Source organism: Bidens hawaiensis, unplaced genomic scaffold, assembly GCF_021521415.1.
Source record: "Bidens hawaiensis isolate Kalapana, Puna unplaced genomic scaffold, B.hawaiensis_p1.1 tig00017761_1, whole genome shotgun sequence".
Classification (NCBI taxonomy): domain Eukaryota; kingdom Viridiplantae; phylum Streptophyta; class Magnoliopsida; order Asterales; family Asteraceae; genus Bidens; species Bidens hawaiensis.
In genome coordinates this window covers 385,394-392,934 of record NW_027492679.1, presented here as the reverse complement: position 1 = coordinate 392,934, position 7,541 = coordinate 385,394, and positions in this window count along the sequence as shown.

The following is a 7,541-nucleotide window of genomic DNA, read 5'->3' as shown; positions in this document are numbered from 1 at the left end:
GTCTTACCGGAAAAACGAAATAATGATATTGTCCATGGCTAAAGTGATTTTTATTTAGAACCTAGAAGAACAACATGTAAAACAAAAAAACAGGAAATAAAAATATAAACTTCAAATAAATATAAAACAACCATTGTTATAGGTATAACAAATAACCGGAAAAACTTAACGGAACAACTTACTGGAAAAATGTAAATACGTCCACATATTAGCTTCATCGCCGTTTTTGATTTACAACCTAAACTGATTTTAATAAAATCAGCTAACAATGAAAATAAAGAAAAAAAGGTTAGAGGAAATAATAACTGGAAAAAAATATAATGTTGCCGGAAATACATATATCGACAATCGGAAGTTTATTAAAAAATATAATTTTACCGAAAAACGATTAATACAAATCTAGATCTAGAGTATCCGGAATATATGAGAGGGTGAAAGGAAATCTGACTAATAGAGAAAGAGAGAAAAATATGTTTAGGGTGAAAAATTATGAATTGTTAAGATTTAAATATAGGGTGATTGGGTGAAGAGGACACGTGGCAGCATAATAGAGAATCTGAGAATGGAAAGTGCTGACTGTATTGCATATGTGGACAGCCTAAAAGAAGGTCACGTGAAAAAATTGTTTTGCTTTAATAGTATTTAAAGATTTTCTCGGGCAGCCGGCTTAGAAAATTTTAAACCATGCCAAAGGTTTAGTTTACGTTTTATACTCAAACCGGTTGAAAAAACCAAACCGACGTTAAATTTTTTGGCTTTTAACTTTCTATATTTTCAGTGAGCCTTTAGTTTTACTTTTGACTTTATATAGAACTACACATATGATTGAAACTTGCTTAACAATACAATACAATACAATACATGAAGTTTGTATTCTAACTATTAAGTGTTGAAATATTGCGACTTCTTTATCTTGTTCATATTTTATGCATTTTTATATGAAAACGCAATAAGATCAAACTGTGAATCCAAAATGCTAATAGGAATAATATCACTTATGTATTTAAATGATTCCATAGGATCTCATAATTGATATGTTGAGAAATTTGTTGGGTTTCAACGGTGGTCCGAGACAAAAACGGTTAAACTATTTTTGAACCCGTTTTAGTTATAAGTTTCGTTTCGATAAAATATTAATCAATATTAATATATGTATGTAAACGAACAACAAAACGCAGCAGATATTAACGAGTTAAAACGAACCAAAAACCGAAACCCGAACCCGGATCCGATTACTAACGATACGAGTACGATTAACATAAATTAAACAACCATAGGGTGTTTGTCGATATACCTCGGTTACAAGAACCGGGAAGACACCAAGGGGTTAACAAGAAGAACTAGATGACACAGTTGACACCCGATGTAGATCCGGCGGCGGCGGCAGCGGATTCTGGTAGATGAAATGGACGGCGGCAGAAGGTATTGAACTCAGATCCAACAGCTACAAGACACGGCGGACAGCGGTGAACCTTGACAGCAAGCAGCAGCAACCTTAAATCACCGAAACAGAGTTCGTCGGAAAAACATGACTCGCCGGAGAAGACGAACCAGGTCGCCGGAAAAAACGTGTGAGCGGTTTCTTGACAGCGCCGGAGCTATAAGGAGCTACGGTGGTGTTTGTGGTGATTAAAGGACGATGAATAGTGGTTGTTTGGTGCTTACGGTGGCCGGATAATTCTCGCCGGAAAACCGGTGGCCGGAAAACGACGCCGGTTTTATTGGCAGCTAGGGTTGCTTTGTTTTTCTTTTTTTTTTTTTTGGTTATCCTTAAAATAATAATATCTTAATATATATATACTATTATTATTAGGGTTTATCCAAGTTAACCAATTGGGCTTAAGCCCAATTAACAAAACAAAGCCTAGTCCATTATCAAGTCCATCTAATTAATAGTGTCGGGCCTAATTAACATTTGAATAGACCTTTATCTCGTCACCCCCGGTGTAACTCAGTCCGGGTCACATTCGGGTCGGTCGCGTTGACTTGACCCGAAACGTCCATAAAATCCAACAGTCTCCCACTTGGACGTATTTGGGTCAAGTATCACAACGCTGACAGCCAGAGGCGTTCTAGATACACATAGCTGTCCCCAACCGAATATGACATTTTAAATCCATAACCAAAGTATCTTGGAATACCTTATTGCAAGATAATGAATTTATAGTAATCGTTGTCATCTATCCTTTCTGTATAAGACATCAATTGAACAATGAGACATGGATCATATCAATCTCATATAGTGTTCAATTATTGTAGTTCTCGATATAGAGTCAAAGTGGTCCAATCAAACACACAGTTAGTTTGGGTGAGGCCTCACACTTTACCAGTTTGAATCAACGAGGGCGCCAATATGTCTAACTGTTACATTTTAATGTAAGAGTACAGAATCCCATCTTGACTACATACAACTCCCACTGAACTCCAGAACATTCCCAATCAATGCCTTTATGGCTGGCAGTTACGCAACAGCGGTTGACATGATCAAAGAATATCCCTCGGTAAACGAAAATTCTAATATGTATCTCAGGTCTAAGGATACTAAATGAGCATACTATTATCAAAACATCTTATGATCGATCCATGAAGATGATTTGATGTGAGTTACATCCAACGTCATTCATAATGAGGTCTGTGAGTTTGGAAGTCAACTGCTTGAGTCCAAAGTCAGAATAGTCTTGTAAGGCCTCGAACCCGGTAGCCTTACTTTAGCGTCGGATTTACTCATAAACACAGTTCTTACAAATCAGAGTTCATTAAAACTTTCGCGGAATATAAAAACTTTCATGAAACGTTACAACAATCCAAAACTTGCCTTAATTAAACATTCTTGTCTTTCAAAATAAACGTCAATTACATTAAAACATCTTGAGTCTTCAAATGCCAGTCTCCTATTCGCCCACCATGTGCCCGCTCAAGCTAGTTGTCTCATTCTACTCACCTGCGTGCATACTAAAAGTCAGCTACGCTGAGTGAGTTCTAGTTAATCGGACGCCATACAATACATACACATACATACATATCCGAAGATACATATCCATACCTAACTAGTTACCCTTCTGTTCTACATACATACTACCATACATACATACATATCTACAATTACTAACCTCAGTCTACCGAGAGTACGTTCATAGTCCGCCGTCTATACCTGTACTCAAGGTCGTGAACACGTAAAAGGTCCGCAGTCCTTACCTATGTTCACCATTTATGGTACGTGCAAGGTCCGCAGTCCTTCCCTATACCATCCTACATCCACAACACATACAAGGTCCACAGTCCTTCCCTATGTTGCAACCTAAACCATAGCACGTACGAGGTCCGCAGTCCTCCCCTATGCTACCACAATACAAATACAGCACGTATAAGGTCCACAGTCCTTTCCTATGCTGATGCCTATCTATAATACGTATAAGGTCCGCAGTCCTTAACTACGTTGTCGTCTATTATCTGTAACACGTATAAGGCCCACCGTCCCTATCTACGTTTACATATATCATCTACTTTACGTATAAGGCCCGCAGTCCTTAACTACGTTGTCGTCTATTATCTGTAACACGTATAAGGCCCACCGTCCCTATCTACGTTTACATCTATCATCTACATTACGTATAAGGCCCGCAGTCCTTAACTACGCCATCACCAGCCGAGTCTATGTCCGACAAAAGCTAGAGGGATTTGCCATCCTAACTTACTATGTCGAATGTAGAACTCACATACCATTCGTGTACCTGTATACACATACTTCACATATACAATAATTACATTATAGCATAAGAACACTCTAGGCGTTCTTTACATCATTCATTTAACAACCATACCTCTTGTCGATACGTGCAATATCCGAAGATCGTTCACGCTCCGACAAGTATTCATTTGTAATGTTCATACATCTTCGATATATAATATTCGTACCTTTATTTTTGACCTGACAGTACGTGCAATATCCGAAGATCGTTCGCGTACAGACAAGCAATCATTCATATCCATCACATATATCACATATGGTATACACTTATCACTTAGGATAAATGTATTAACAACACATCGAGTATGCACACAGCCCCGAAAACATAACACATAAATGGGGCTAGAAACTCACCTGAATCCTGTTACGCTCTCCGTTAATCGTTATTCCCTTCTTGAGCTGTGCACGGCTAACTGTATAATATTTACATGTATCAATTAACTACTACTACTCATGTTGTATTTCTATCTTTATACAACCCACAACGAACGGGGGTCCGGGGGCAGCGCCCCTGGCAGCGGGGTCCAAGGGGCAGAGCCCCTGGCTGGGGTCGAGCTGCCAGGTCAGCTTGGAAAAATTTTGTTTACATTAACTGTCTTAACACATTTTCCATTAGGTTTTTAATTTATTTTCTAATCGAACTTGACTTTAGGCGAAGTTAAACCTTAGGCGAACTTAGCTTTAGGCGAAGTTAAACCTTATGCGAACTTAGCTTTAGGCGAAGTTAAACCTTAGGCGAACTTAGCTTTAGGCGAAGTTAAACCTTAGGCGAACTTAGCTTTAGGCGAAGTTACCAGCTAGGGGAACTTGGCCGTAGGCGAAGTTAAGCTTTGAAGGCGAAGTTAAGCTTTGAAGGCGAAGTTACCAGTTTGCAGGCGAAGTTATCAGTTCGCAGGCGAAGTTGCCCAGTTCAGCTACGGGTTTGGTTTTTATCAAGCATTTTGGCGATTTTAATACCCTTGTTATGGTTCGACATCACCCACTAACGTTCCCTAACCATTTCGTTCGTATATATATCCCGTATATACTATAAAGCTTGGATCTTTAAGCTTAAGGACATTCAATAAAACATAAACTTTAAAGGTCAAGAACATACCGTTTGTGCTCGTTTGGATCTCGTTTAACTTGTTTAATCACAACTAATCGTTTACTATCTCTCGGATCTTGCTCGTTTCTCTCCCTCGGCCGCCGGCCGTATATGGCGGTGTGTGGTGTGTGTGTGTTTTGGAGTGTGTAGAGATTATGATGGAAATGAAATGAGGGTTTAGGGTTTTAGGTTGGTTTAGGGGATATTTATATCCCTTAAAGCCCATGGACCTAAAGCCCATTCTCATTTAACCCATCTCAATTAATCTAAATCCATGATCCGTTCTTTACTCGATATTAATTAATTAATAACGCGGAAATCACTAAACGTAACTTTCTTTATTCAACATTATAAATTTTAGGATGTTACAAGTCTTAATTCAGAATCGCTCCCACGAGTCTGACCGACTACTGATAGTTTAGAATATAATATTCATGGATTAAACGTATTAAAAGGAACACAGTTGTATCATTCAACGTTTGCATTTAACCATTAAATCAAAGGTGAACTGAAAAGTACAACTGTTTGAATGTTCATACATCCAAATACTAAATCAAAATAAATCACTAGCAAGTCTAAGCCCGATAGCATCTCTATGCTGGTCATATTTGTCCTGAGTCATCGACTTAGTGAACGGGTCGGCTAGATTTTGATCAGTGTCTACTTTGCTTATCACGATGTCACCTCGTTCCAATATTTCCCGAATAAGATGGAACTTCCTTAGAATGTGCTTGGTTCTGTGATGAGACCTTGGCTCTTTGGCTTGAGCAATAGCACCTGTGTTATCACAAAATATCTCGATTGGTTTGTGAATACTCGGAACCACATCGAGATCGGTGATGAACTTCTTCATCCAAGCAGCCTCCTTAGCAGCATCAGATGCGGCTATATATTCGAATTCGGTGGTAGAATCCACCACAACACTCTGCTTGGAGCTCTTCCAATAAATAGCTCCTCCATTGAGAGTGAAGACGAAACCCGACTGTGAGCGAGAATCATCTCGGTCAGTCTGGAAGCTAGCATCAGTGTAACACTTTACAGTGAGCTCCTCTTCCACTCCCCCAAACACCAAGAACATGTCTTTGGTCCTATTCAAGTACCTTAGAATGTTCTTCACAGCAGTCCAATGGGCAATGCCAGGACTCTGTTGAAAACGGCTGGTCATGCTCAAGGCATACGACACGTCAGGTCTAGTACACAACATAGCATACATGATAGAGCCAACCGCAGAAGCATATGGAATTTCTTGCATACGTTTAGATTCAATGTCCGTTGCCGGAGATTGCGATTTGCTCAACAAGGTTCCCTTAGTCATTGGAACAACTCCTTTCTTTGAGTTTTCTATTGAGAAGCGTGCCATCACCTTGTCTATGTAGGTACTTTGACTAAGCCCTAGAATCCGCTTAGATCTATCTCTATAGATCTTTATTCCCAGAATATAAGCGGCTTCTCCAAGATCTTTCATTGCAAAACAAGATTCCAACCATTGCTTAACTTCCTTAAGCATGGGAATGTTATTTCCAATGATCAGTATGTCATCCACATACAGGATGAGGAATGATATAGTGCTCCCACTAGCCATTCTGTAAACACAAGGTTCATCTTCGTTTTTGACAAAACCAAACTCTTTGATTTTCTCGTAAAAGTGAAGATTCCAGCTTCGAGATGCCTGCTTAAATCCATAAATGGACTTATTCAATTTGCAAACCTTATTAGGATATTTTGGATCGACAAAACCTTCAGGCTGAACCATATAGACATCTTCAGAAAGATGTCCATTAAGGAAAACGGTTTTGACATCCATTTGCCATATCTCATAATCATAGTATGTAGCAATGGCAAGCAATATCCTAATTGACTTAGTCATAGCAACGGGCGAAAAGGTTTCATCGTAGTCAACACCTTGAGTTTGAGTAAAACCTTTCGCGACTAGCCGTGCCTTATAGGTTTGCACATTTCCATGCATGTCGGTTTTTCTCTTGAAAATCCATTTGCTCCCTACTGCCCGACTATCGGGGGGTAGCTCAACCAAGTTCCAAACTTGGTTATCATGCATAGATTGCATCTCAGAGTTCATGGCATCTTGCCATTTCTTGGATTCCGGATCCAAGATAGCAGACTTGTAGTTAGTAGGCTCGTCCCCAGATTCGGCTACTAATAAGACTTCGGGACCATCTAGATGACATACGTATCTAGAATTTGGTACGGGATTCCTACTACTTCTGCGAACGCTTGTGTTCACGTCTGATGTATCAGCAGCAACAACTTGTTGATCAGACTCTCCAACTTTCTCAGCGGTTGATTGTGGATCTTGAATTTCTTCAAGATCGACAATGTCACTTCTAGTTCCTTGACTAAGAAATTCTTCTTCAAGGAAGTAGCCTTTCCTCCTGACAGAAATCGTATTTGTATCAGGATGAAAGAAGTAATAACCGCTTTTGTAATAGTACCAACGAAAACAACCTTTTCGCCGCGGGGATCAAGTTTGTCATCAGACTCACTTGTGATATAAGCATCACATCCTCATACTCTAAGATAAGACAATTTGGGTTTCTTTCCCTTATGCCATATCTCTTATGGTGTTTTGTCTATCTTCTTAGTTGGAGCTAGATTGACAATGCGGGCGGCGGTCATAAGGGCGTAACCCCAAAAGGAGTGAGGCAAGTTGGTTCTACACATCATCGATCGAACCATGTTTAGCAAAGT